Here is a 12,705-nt window from a genome sequence, read left to right as displayed (position 1 = left end):
TCTGGTGGGAATTTGTGATATCACTTAGAAAATTATTATGAATTACTTTATTCTAAGTAAAAAAGTAGAAATTGCAATATTGGTATCCTTTTGTATCTGTGATCTGTATTCTGAATTTGTTCAAGTCCTGGTACAATCAAAAGATAATACTACTACCATTTATTTAGTTTGTCTGTCAGGTTTGTTAAAATAAAATCACAGTCTAAAAAACAACTCTCATCAAATAAGAGAACAAAATGCTTTCAGACTACAGATGCTGCCATTTTTGTGGACTTTGTTAAGGAAAAAGTCTGACTCACAGGGTGACTGGTGCAAGCTGGCTCATTTTTCATGGCAAACATTTTCTAGAACAGGTTGGCAGCAACTCTTTCTAGCACTTGGCCTGATTCTCCTCTCTGGTTGTAAGGCAAAATTATTATTTTCTGTGGTTTTTCAGTTTAAAGTTTCAGAAGTAAGGACTGTATTCTAGCATACAAAGATAATATTTTTATAATATGATGACAGAAGAGTGTGTTGCATACCTTAGAGCACGTCATGCAAGCATAAAGATGTATGTAATGGTATAGGATTTCCTAGGACTGACGAAGGGGTATTGCTGAAGAAACAGTCTCAGAGTCTTCTGTCTGGAGCACAACAGGTAGTGAATTAAAAGTGGTGTGGCTCTTCCCTGATAAGTGGAGCCAGAGATACAGAAATGCAGTGGGGAGAGAACCAAATCAGTGTAGATACACTACAAATTCTTACTTCAGCATGTAACCAGGTGAATAATTTTGTTGTATTAATATATACGAATAAAACATTCAAGGTTCTTGAATTGCAGCTTTCAAAGTGATCAAAGTGATGATTAAGTGTCCAGCTCATGCTTGGAAAACTGGAGTGGAGGAATGAAAAACAATACTGTGGAGTCTAATATCATTACATACACCCTGTATCTGTGCCAAAATGACATCTTGTTATTTAGATTGTAGTAATGATATAGCTTGAGTTTTTTCTCTGAATATAAATGTTCTGAATAGATAGATTGCAATGTAAACAAAACTAATCTTCATATGTATGTGATGTCTACTCTACTGTAGTAAATGTTAATGAATAATCATAACATTGTTTTGCACTGCGTACACTGTCAGAAGCAAAACATGCATTTTTACATACACGTGATTTTAATCCTACTTTCCTTATTGTCATGATTTTTTCTGTTCTTGCTTTTTACTCAGTGGGCATCACTGCCAATCAGATTGTCCCCTGGAATGATTGCTACATGCAGGGAGCTCTGTTCTTGCATCAGCTGCGCTCTCAAATACTATTTTCTAGCGCAGCAGGACAGTCTTTCACAGAGCAGATTTTGTACACTCAGCTGCCTTGCCTGCCCTCTTCTCCATATTGCCTTCAAGTACTCCATGGAACAACATCAGGATCCATGACAGATACTGGAAAACAAAAGGGAGAGATAACATCAGGCCAAAGTTCATACCAGAACCACCAAAAAGAACTGGAGTTGACATCACTTGCTGAAAGAGAGGAAATAGGGAGCAGCATCAAGAAGGAAGAGAGTATTGTTGATAATGGAAATGGAGAATGAATGGTATGAATAAAATAGATAGCAAAATTCTGTGTTTTATCAGACTTACTGGGTTATAAGTTGAGCAGCTACATAGGATTGATTATTTCTACATGTCTCTTCAAGTCAGAACTTCTCGAGAAAGAAAAGAGGAAGGGATAGCTTTTTTGATTTCCCAAATGACTTTTCAGAAAAAAGACATTTCTTTTAGATATAAAATTATATTGCTCTAGATTTGCTGTAAAGAGTTGAGGGAGGATGTTTGTCTAATTTTGCAATGTGAATTATTTGGAAAAAATCCAGGCAATTCTAGGCCATGTGAGAATTGAATTTTCATAATAATCTGATTGATGATTGATTGATTGATGCTGTGTTCTGAGAAAAAACAAGAGGAAACATTACTATTCAAACTGCAAAATAAGAATAGAGAAGAGAATATCATATCATTTACTTTTTTAAATGATAAATGATTTTTATTATTGCCATTATTGTTTTCCTGCTCAGGAAAGAAGCTGGAAAATTTAAATCAATCTAACTTCTAGTCTATATTGTGTTTTTTTTTTTTTTTATTTCAAAATCTGATTTTATTCTTAATAATTAATGAGCGTGCGGGGGAAAAAAGCTGATACAGGCAACAGAGTCCCTGGATAGGTGGAAATTCTCAAGAGTTTGAAAGTATGGCTAGTATCCTGGGAAGAGAGCCCATGGAGATTAAGCTGCGTACAAAACGAGGAGGAACTCCAGCAAATACAGCTAATTTTAGGAACTACAGACATTACAAGAAGTGTTGTGGGAAGCCCAATCCATCATTTGTTTCATGTTTGCCAGCTTTAAAATACAAATACTATAAAAATTCATATATTCAAACTGTAAATGTCAGTTTTAACCAAAGTTTTAACCAAAACCAAAACCATAACCAAATCTCCATTAGTTGATTTGCATCCGGTTTGAATTGCTGAGAATTATGTTGTTCAAACTTTCTTAGGAATTGGTAACTTAAATATTTGGTGGGTACCACTTTCATGAGATACTAAGATCTGACACAACACTTGAAGTGGCTCAGTTATTGCAAGATGGGTTAAGCTTTTAACTGTCTTCAGTTAACAGAAACTGTGGACTGTTCATGTGTTATGCCTTGCATTGGCACCTGCATCCTTTTAGGATGTGTTGCAATTTAATCTGATGGGATGTTTCATAGCTGTGGCTTTTCTCTCACATTCTTGCAAATCTTAATGCGGGAACACTACCTGCAGTGTTATTATGAGTAATTTAGTACAGTAAAGTGATCTTGATCCAGTAGTCTTGGCTGCTGCTTTACCTGGGGCTGTCCTCCTAGGAAACAGATAAAAACACATCTCTGAAATTAGTCATCAGTTGTAGTAGCAGAGGACTTGACTGAAGAGGCTTTGTACCCTGGTTCATAAGCAAATGATCACAATTCCTAGGAACTGTGGCTTCCTAATATGCGTTCATCTGGTTAAAGCCTAGGATGTATGAGGAGTGTCTAAAATGTCAGGATCTTGCCATGCCCTTCTGAGGACAAACCATTGTCTTACAAGAAGTTGACAGTGCATTTCCTCTGATGATTTCTGTGTTGAACTGTGAGCCTTTTCATTGTCTTTTGGACACAGGCATGGCTTAAGTAATTTTTACATTACCATGTTCTATATGCTTCTATTATACTCTATGAAATTAAGCACTGTCAGGTCTTCTGCTTCATTTTTTTTTTTTTCTCTGTACCATGAAGGATGTTGGTAGGAGTTGAATGCTGCTGGTCCACTTTTTTTTTTCTTCACCATTTCAATGTATTGTACAACTCCATCAGTGGCTAAAGACTAAGCAGTATAGGCAGAAACATTTATATCATGAATCTACAAAATTGCAAAGGAATTTTCTTTTTCTAGAGCAAACATTTATTATTGACTGTAGTAGGCTAGGAATGTGGCAGAGAATGAGCGTCAGTTAAGTTCATGCTTGTTTCACTCATTCACAGCTGAACAGTCTAAACCAGTATTTCTAAGAAGCATGAAAAGGAATTTTCACTGCAATTACAAGTGTGACCTGAAAACTGTTAGTGATGACTGCAGTATTCTCTTTAGCTTGTTTTGTTTATAAATATTATCTGGGTTCAAAACCAACCCTTCCAGGAGATAAAAAGTACAAGAATAACAACAGGATATTGGCTTGTTTGCTCCTACTTGCCTCTTTTCTTACCCTGAATTGTTTTTCTCTTTACTGCATATTCTTGAAAAATTTTTAGTTTCAGAAATAGGCTTTTGGCTGTCGTTTGATGTGTTGCACAGTGAACTCGCATATTCTGCCTGTGATATATCCCATAAAAATTATATGGGCGTTCAGGATCACAATGTGAAGCAATTTCAGGAATTACTGGGATTGAGTTGAGCGTAGTAAAATTTTTAAATAGAAAATCTTTTGTTTTCAAGCTTTTGAATAAAATGTAGCCATCTCCAAGTATTTTGAGTGGAAAGTGAGATTCATTTCCATGCTTGCACCTTAGATTTGCCAAGTTAATTTGGCTTGAAGTTTTGAATGTAGATTTCTTTTGCACCTGTAGAAAACAGAGTAGGTACTTGACAGTATGCAGAAGGCCAAATTCATCCCTTTTGCGGTTCCACTGACTTAGCTGGAGCTAAACCAAGCTTAATCTACTCCATAGATGCAAAGGCAATTTTTTGCCACTTGTGAAAACAATGACAGTTTGCATGAGCTGTGCTCACATAACACCAAGAGTTGGTCTGTTACATCTGCAATAGCAGGTACACTAGTAGCTTGAACTCATAATTTCTTAGGCTCCTCTTCCTATTCTCTCTGCTGCAGCTTCTCTTAGTAGAATTAGATATAAAATCATAGAATTGCTCAGGTCAGAAAAGACCTTAAAGATCATCAAGTCCAACCACAACCTAATCATACTACCCAACTCTAATAACCCTCCACTAAATCATGTCCCTGAGCACCAGATCCAAATGGTCTTTAAACACATTCAGAGATGATGACTCAACCACCTCCTTGGGGAGCCTATGTATACCAGTGCTTAACCACTGGAATTTGTTTTACAAATGCACTGTTTGTTTTCTGTTTACAAGATTCTTTGCACGCCATTTGATGAAGGCTCAAGAGAAAGCCTAATGAAATAACACCTGTTTTAATAAAAAGGAATATTCTTAGTTTCTTTGAAGAAGGGTGAATTACAAAGTATCAACATTTATTCAGCCGATCAGTTGAAATTCCAATTTTTATCACTTATAAAGACTATTTAAAAAAATATAATCTATTGTTGCATGATAAATATTAATTTTCCTCTTCCTATGTTTGTGTCTGCATGAGAATAATATATGAAAATATAGTCCATTATCTGACAGTATCATGCATCTTCACAGATAAATGCTGACAAGCATGGAAACACCTGTGATAACTCATTTAGCTTAGTGATAATCAGATCTTCAGAACTGATAATAAATCTACCAGAACAGTATGCAGAGCATAAGATGCATGGCATAAGTCGTGCATGCACTGTGGCACTTTCAGATGTGTTTCTCAGTTGTCTTGTGGGTCCTGTGTGCTCACATCTGCATGACCTGTTCAGACAAGAGCTGGTAAATTTATACCTTCTGGTTAGATGAAACATGTGGGCCATCACCTTGGGATGCTGCTTGTCTTTACTGTGCTTAAAATTTACAATGTATTGTTAGAGCACCTGGGGGGAGTTGGGGGAGCTAAGGTCCACTTGGTTTCTTCTCAAAAATGATAAGCAAAATGCGAACAAGATTCAAAACAAAGCGAAGTGTACCTGCAAAGTATACCTTTGGGGTCCATTCTGTTTTCAAGCACTTGATGGCAAGGAGGAAACGTGGCCTCTCCAAAGCTCCCTGCTGCAACGGAAGACCCCTGGCAACAGTCTCGCTTTTGTTTTTCCGTGGGAAGATCATTTCCCTACCTTTCTTCCTTCTTTTAACACTGTCACTTCTCCTCAGCCCTTTCACTTGAGGTAGCTGGTTAGGTTTTTTTTTTTTTTTTTAATTTTCTACTTCTCCCCCTTCTCCTCTGTATGCCAAAGCAAGAGACACACATAAGAAGTTGTGCTAGACTGTGCCCTGACATCCACATGGACACCAGACAACCATGTGCATTCAAGTGTTGAGTCACATCTGCCCACTCAGCAACCCAGGAAAAAGGTCTTGCTCCCAAATATTTACGACCAAACTCTTTCTTGCACTGTGCATGGCTTCAGGCACTGTCCTGAAATTAAAATGCCGTGATGTGTGGTGAGAGGTAGTAAGATTCTCTTTGAACTACTGTAGTTGTGGCTCCTAGAGGAAAAGTGGAAACACTGGTGGGAGAAGGCTAGAGGGAAAAAGAGTGCCAAGAAGAGAGGATACCAGAAAGAGGGTGAGGAGAAACATATATGAAAAGATATTTTGTGACTCCCTTCACATAGTGCTGAGGATCCCTAGTTTCTAAACTGCTCCAGGGTTGGTTACAAATGTTTCTGTACAAATGGGACAACTCTGCTGCCCTGGGGCTGCTGCTCTGCATTCTGTCCCAGTAGCTCTCCTGACAGTCGAACTGTGGGTTTGAGCCACAGGGCGAGGGATGCTGGAATGGACATACTGAGGCACTGCACACACTTCCTCTCAGCTTGTCTTCTTGGAGAACTTTTTGGTACGTCTAAAGCCTTAGCAGTGTCCTGAGTTGGGTTCAGCATGAATTTTGAGCTGACATGAGCTGTGTACTACTGACACCCGTAATCCACAAACAGAAGCAAGCTGTTTGGCTGCTAGGTTGTTTTCCTTGCTCTGCTTGTGACAAGGACTGAAAATACCAGCTGTTATTTCTGTTAGCTGCTGTCCATGGAGCAGGCATGGTTTATTTTGGTATCAATCTGCCATTCTGGAAAGCCTCTTTCTGCTAATGCAGTGCCCCTCCAGTGCTGAGCCGTGAGTGCCATGTGAGCCCTGGAGTAGAGGTGAGATGTCAAGTTATCTGGAGGGTGAAGCAGTGTGTGTGTGTGTGTGTGTGTGTGTGTGTGTGTAACTCTGTAGGGCATTTTCACTGGCAAATGTGGATGAAATGGGGACAATACAACAATGTTAGGGGCAGAAAAACAGCGCTTAGCTTAGCAACTACACATAGAGTATACCTGGTGTGCAACCACTGGAAATACCAGTAATGAGTGCATGTGTGAGTGAGTAGAACAGTACTTTGAAGAGCATCAATGTTGCTTATTAAAATACAGATGAAAATTATTTGAGATAACAGAGCTGAGCACTGAAAAATTAGGAAACGTTGCTGTACAAGTGCAGCTTCTTTTGTGCCCATCTATTATAATAGTAGGTGATCGTGGAATTAATTAGTATTTTAGCTCACAGCCTCTGTCTCAGCCAGTGGATATGTAGGCAGCAATTTGGATTTTAGGGGGCTTTTCAGACAGTGTATAACTGAGATCATATTTACTTTGTGTAACAGCATAGTAAGTAACTTTATTAACAACATAGTAAGTAGTTATTCCTACACGGCATTTTGATGATGCTCACAGCATTGTTGGTAAGTGGTACAGAGACATGAACCCCATATGAATAGAAGCCACTACTACAGTTCTTTCCTGTATCTTTCCTTTACAGCTTATGAATGCAGGCACAAAAATGATAAAGATCAGAAATAGGCACTGGCATTAAACTAAGTCAATAAAGCCACAATTGCATTCACAGATGCAATCTTTTGTTGTGCATGGCTCTTACAGACTTCAGTTGCTGTCATTTGTGCCCAACACTGTAGCAAAGCTAAAGATACTTCTCCTACACACAGAAAATGAGGGATCAGCTGTGTGTCTTGTCCCGCACCACTCTCAGTAAGAAGCAGGCATTCTGTCCAGTTCTGATAACATAATTTGTCTTAATCACAAGGCCATTCTTTTCCTCATTTCCTCTCATTTCCTCTGTATTAGAATTTCCAATCTGCTGCCAAAGGGAAAAAGAGATCTTGCAGATCTACGTCAAAATGTATGAATACATGAATTAGAGTTTTCCATCATGTTTTTTTATGGTAGCATCACTTAAGATTGCAACCTTAATGTCATTTATTCTCTGTTCTCGAGTGTTGATTTTTGTTGTTGTTAAATAAGTGGTAAAAATATATGTTTCATGAGGTGGGGTCACTAGCGCACATAATGATCATCAGAAGATTGGATTCTTCAACTTCATCATTTGAGCTAATGAGCTTGCTAATAGCCCTTTTTATAGTGCCAGCATTTCAAGGCAGAAGAGGCCTTTGTATTTTTTTGGATCTTCTGCATACCAATTTTTTTTTTCCCAAGTATTATATGTTCCTGTCATTCCCCATACCTGTCTCTGCCTTGACACCTTACTGGTCTGTCTAGGTTTTATTCTAGACTTGTGCTCTGTATTTGTGCTCCCTGCTTTGTTTAAAGCTTGGACCTTTCTTCAATCCCTGTTTTTTCTCCCTTCCCTTGCTTTGATGCCAGAAAGGGCTGTGAGGTGCAAGAACTGCCATGGTAGATTTGAGGTACAAGGAAAATTCACTGGCTACTCTGAGGTTCTTCATTTTTCTGACACAAAACAGTGATAATAAAAGCTGTCCCAAAGCAATGATCTTAACACTTGCACTCACTTTACCATCCTGGTAATATATAGACATGTATGTTCTAAATATTTCCTTGTAAAAGAGATCAGTGTATGAAATCTGTGAATGTTCTTAGACTGGAATCTTCCTTCCCCCAGATCCAGGAAGCTAGTGAGCCGCAAAGTCATGCGTTTCTGAAAAGTCAGATTGTTCTGTGGATTGCAACACGGGATCAGCAACAAAGTCATGGGCATGAGAGGACCTGCTCTCAGTGTTACAGCCTGGCATATCATACTTGCATCTGACATGTTGCACTGTTTCGCAGTTTCTGTAGGAATTTGGCAACACAGCCCACAGCAGCAGGTTACAACCTGATTGTGCATAGTTAAGTTGTTGCGAGACTTTAAAAAATATGTTATATTATTTTTTTTTAAGCATGGCAGAGAAACAAGTTGTGTTTCTCTAAGTTCATTGTTGAAAACATCTGAGCTCTACTTGCTGAAACTTAGGTTCATATAACAAAATTCAACTTGAGGCAGGCAGAAAATTCCTGCATAGACGTTTGAACTCTGATATGATAAGAAGCTGACAATAAGATCTGTTCATAAAAAGCATGGAGGAATCATGTGAAAAGTTACTATTAGAAGCAAGAAAAACTTTACAAATAAATATGCTGTAAAGCAAACATTTACAGAAGGAAAATTTTCCAAACATTTAACAGAATTTTTCCAAATATAAGTAAGTGAATCACTGCAGAAGCCCAGATAGAGGGCAAGTTTGCTCACAGCGTAACAAAACACTCAAAGTGGATGGATCCCTGTTATGAAAAGGACAATGGTTGCTTCCCTTTGCACAACTGAGAAAGCTTGGGAAGCAGCTTGTGAGATTCCTGACAAAATGAGGAAGGTGAACAGATGGCAGAAAAGCCTGCTTTTTATACCTGAATCAAGGATGGAGCTAAACTGGCCCTCGCAAAAAGGAGAAACTTATTCTTTCTAGTGTATCTTGACATATAGGACTAGCAATCCTGCCAAAGGGAAGCAGTTCTTGACAGGAAGAGTTTGCTAAGTGGTGCCTTCACTGTTGGTCCAGCTTTCTGTCTCATTTCTAACTCAGTGTTATTTCTTTTTCCATGATAACATTCTTGATCATGGACGCTCTATCCTTCAAAAACCCATAAGGCAGCAAAAACCTGTGTATTATTTTTCATTACCTACAGTTCTTCTCACTTTGGCTACTAACTGGATGGAGCATCACAAGGGAGAATCCAAGAGCAAAAGTCTGCAGCTCCTCAGAGAGCAGCTGAACAAGAGCTGTGTCTGTGATAACTTTTCCAGACAACTACCCAGTGTCAAAGACTTCTTAAATATCTTCCCAGAAGAGCAAAGTATTTTCCCTATTTGCTTCTGTTGGAAACAGATCCCCAGCCCAGAAGTAGTGCAAGTTTCCAAGTGCATAAAAAATCTTTTTAAAGGAGGTCAGTAACCAGTGTGCTGCATCTAAAACAAAGTGCCCAGTTTTGGGACTCAATATCCATCACTGAAAAAACAGAGTGAGCTCAGTGGAGGGCAACAAAGATGGCTAGCTTTCTGAAGCATGTTCACTGTGAGAAGATGCTGAAGTTATGAGGCTTGACCAATCTGCAGAAGAGAAGAATGGTGGGGGCTAATGACAGCTTCCTTTTTCCTGTGAGAAGGTTACCAAAAAGACAGAACCAGCAGCCTCACTGTGGTACACAATGGTAGGATAGCAGATAATTAGCATAAGTTGAACCAAGAGAAGTTCAAACTCTTGTAAGGAAAGCTTTTCCTCCAGGAAGACAGCCAAGCAGTGGATCAGGTTTCTGTAAGACATTGTGCAGTTCTCATCCTTGGAGCTTTTCAGGACTGTGTTGGATAAAGCCCTGTTTAACCTGTCCTGACCTCATGGCCAGCCCTGCTTTGAATAGATGGTTGGACATCCTGAGGTCAACACAAAATTGCCCTGAGATCCTATGGATCTCTTTAAGCTTAACAGTTCTCATACTCTAGAGAAAGTAAAGGTCTGCCCAGCCTCTGCAGTAAAACTGAAGTGACTTTCCACTGTTTAATTACTATTTGCTTCCTTGCACTACCAGTGGGCTGGCAGCTGATAGGTTGAATGGCAGAATCCCAGACATTTTCCCCTCATAATTTGCAAAAAAAAAAAAACCCCAAGCCGTTGTTGCCCTGTTGGAGGACAGCAGGCACACAGTATGTCATCCTTTCTGCTTCTGAGAATAGACCTCAGCAATTCACCTCATCTATTACCCATTAAAGCATGATTTACACTAATGGAGAATGGTTTGGATTTGACTGTCTGCTGTCTTCTATCCATTTACACCATATTTGCCATGTTGCTTTCTTTTCAAGAGCATTCTTTGATGTGCATAGAATGCAAAAACCTTCAGCTATGGTGCAGGATGTAGGCTGAAGATGTGGACTGTGCAAAAGAGATTGGAGAAGGAGCAAAATCCCCTTCTGTCCCACAAGTACAGTCTGCATGCTTACATAGCCCCCGACAAAAATTTAAAAAGAAAAAACAAAAGCACAATCATTTTCCTTAGAGGAGACTGAAAGGAGTCCTCATTGCAGTGTACAGCTTCTTCAGAAGGGGTACAGATGGGTAGGTGCTGATTTCTTCTCTCTTTTGACAGTGACAGGATCTGAGGAAATGGCACAGATTTATGTCTTGGGAAGGTTGGACTGGGTGTAAGGAAAAGGTTTTTCAGCAGAAGGTGGTCAGGCACTGGAACAGGCTCCCCCTGGCAGTGGTCACAGGCCCAGGTAACTGGAGCTCAAGAAGCGGTTGAACATATCTCTCAGACACTGGGTTTGAATTTTGAATGGTCCTACGTAGAACCAGGAGTTGGACTCACTGGCCTTTGTAAGTCCCTTCCAATTTGAGATATGCTATGTTAGTGTTTGAGGGTCTACCATCTTACTCAGAGTCTTACTCAGAGTAAAGTCACAGAGATTTTCGAAGAATTAATGAGTGCCAGAAAAGCAGAAACCAGTAAATTCTATTGAACATTCACAGCCACTTTTAACATCTGCCTGACTGAACAGTCTCCCAGGAACATGAATCATGACCTGCTGACAAGGAACCACATCTCTCCTCCTATTTTGTGTCTAAGGATGGGATGTAACCTGTAATTTGGAGGTGTTAGCTGCCCTACTCAGAATCTCTGATGCAAGAGGAACCATGCCAGAATGTACAGCAAAGCACTTAAGCACAGCAGCAGAGGAGTGTAAAGGATAACAATTAAGAAGGATTCTTCTAATTACCATCCTCAAATGATTGCAGCACTGAGGTGAGGTGTGGCTTTAGAAAAGGCTGCTGAGCACTGTCCCAGCTCTCCAGGAGCAGCAGTGTATGCATAAGCTGATGGTGCAGTTTGCATGCTGTTTCACTCCTACAAAGCCAAAAAAACCTCTCTCTCCTCTACCCCCGTTCTTTTCTCACACCAACCCCCAGAGCAGAAGCTCAAACCTAAAATTCTTGTCATAAGAAGGGCATGCCATGCTAAGGTTGATGCTTCATGTTGACACTGCGTGAGCCATTTCTTCAGTGGGACAAAGCAGAAGTGCAAGCACTCAGCACATAGTAAGTTAGCAATTAAATGTCAACATGGAGGACAAAGCAAAAAATAGTTTTCAGCCTGAATAGCTATTGAATGTCAAATAGGCAGCTAGAGAACAGAAGCATTCAAACAGCCATGAAAGGCTGCCTTGTAGATTCATTTTTGTAGGAGACGCATGTGTGAAAGCCTGTATCCAGCAGTGGAAAATCTCACTGATTATTATTGGCAGTGAAGTCTGGAAGCTGTCTACATGTTCTAGGCTCATTTGAAAGTGACTTTTGGTAGGAATCAAGGTTCTCAATGCTGACAGTTTGAATTAGGTCAGTTCAAATTAGGTCATTTCCTCAAATTTGGTCATTTCTGCCAAGAAGCAGAAACTGAAGAGGTTACTATTTTATAATCATCCTAATTATATAGTGGCTGTAGGCAAAAGCCACTCTCTTAACATAGTAACACAGAAGAGTCCAGGCTGGGTTTTACTTAGCTAGTGCTTGTGCTCTGTTGGACCAGCAGCTTTCCCCTGAGGGACAGAAATCTGCTCACCAGGCCCTCTTGGGGTCCCAACTAGACATTCCCCACAAACAGGAATTTGACTCACATTTAGCACTATGATTTCAGTCTCTATCACTCTTTTCTTTTTTATCTACCTCCCCTCCCAGTTACTCCTAGCCAGATCCTGTGACTTGAACTGCAGATCCAACAGGAAAAGTGGAATAGGGCAGATGTACAACCAGTTCATAAGAACTGTCTGCAAATGCTCTACACAGTACTTGGGCTGATAGGTGAAAGGGATACAGAATCATCCTGATCCAGACAGCCCAGACATGAACGTAAGTTCATGGTGTTGCTGCTGAAGCATTTCTTTTTTCAGATCACACTGTAGCTAACAACAGTATCCCACTGTCAGACATTTTCTACCCCCTTTAGAAATAAACCTATTAATTGCTGA

This window comes from Meleagris gallopavo, chromosome 1, assembly GCF_000146605.3.
Source record: "Meleagris gallopavo isolate NT-WF06-2002-E0010 breed Aviagen turkey brand Nicholas breeding stock chromosome 1, Turkey_5.1, whole genome shotgun sequence".
NCBI lineage: Eukaryota > Metazoa > Chordata > Aves > Galliformes > Phasianidae > Meleagris > Meleagris gallopavo.
The sequence above is the reverse complement of the archived record's forward strand: the minus strand, read 5'-3'. Positions refer to the sequence as shown.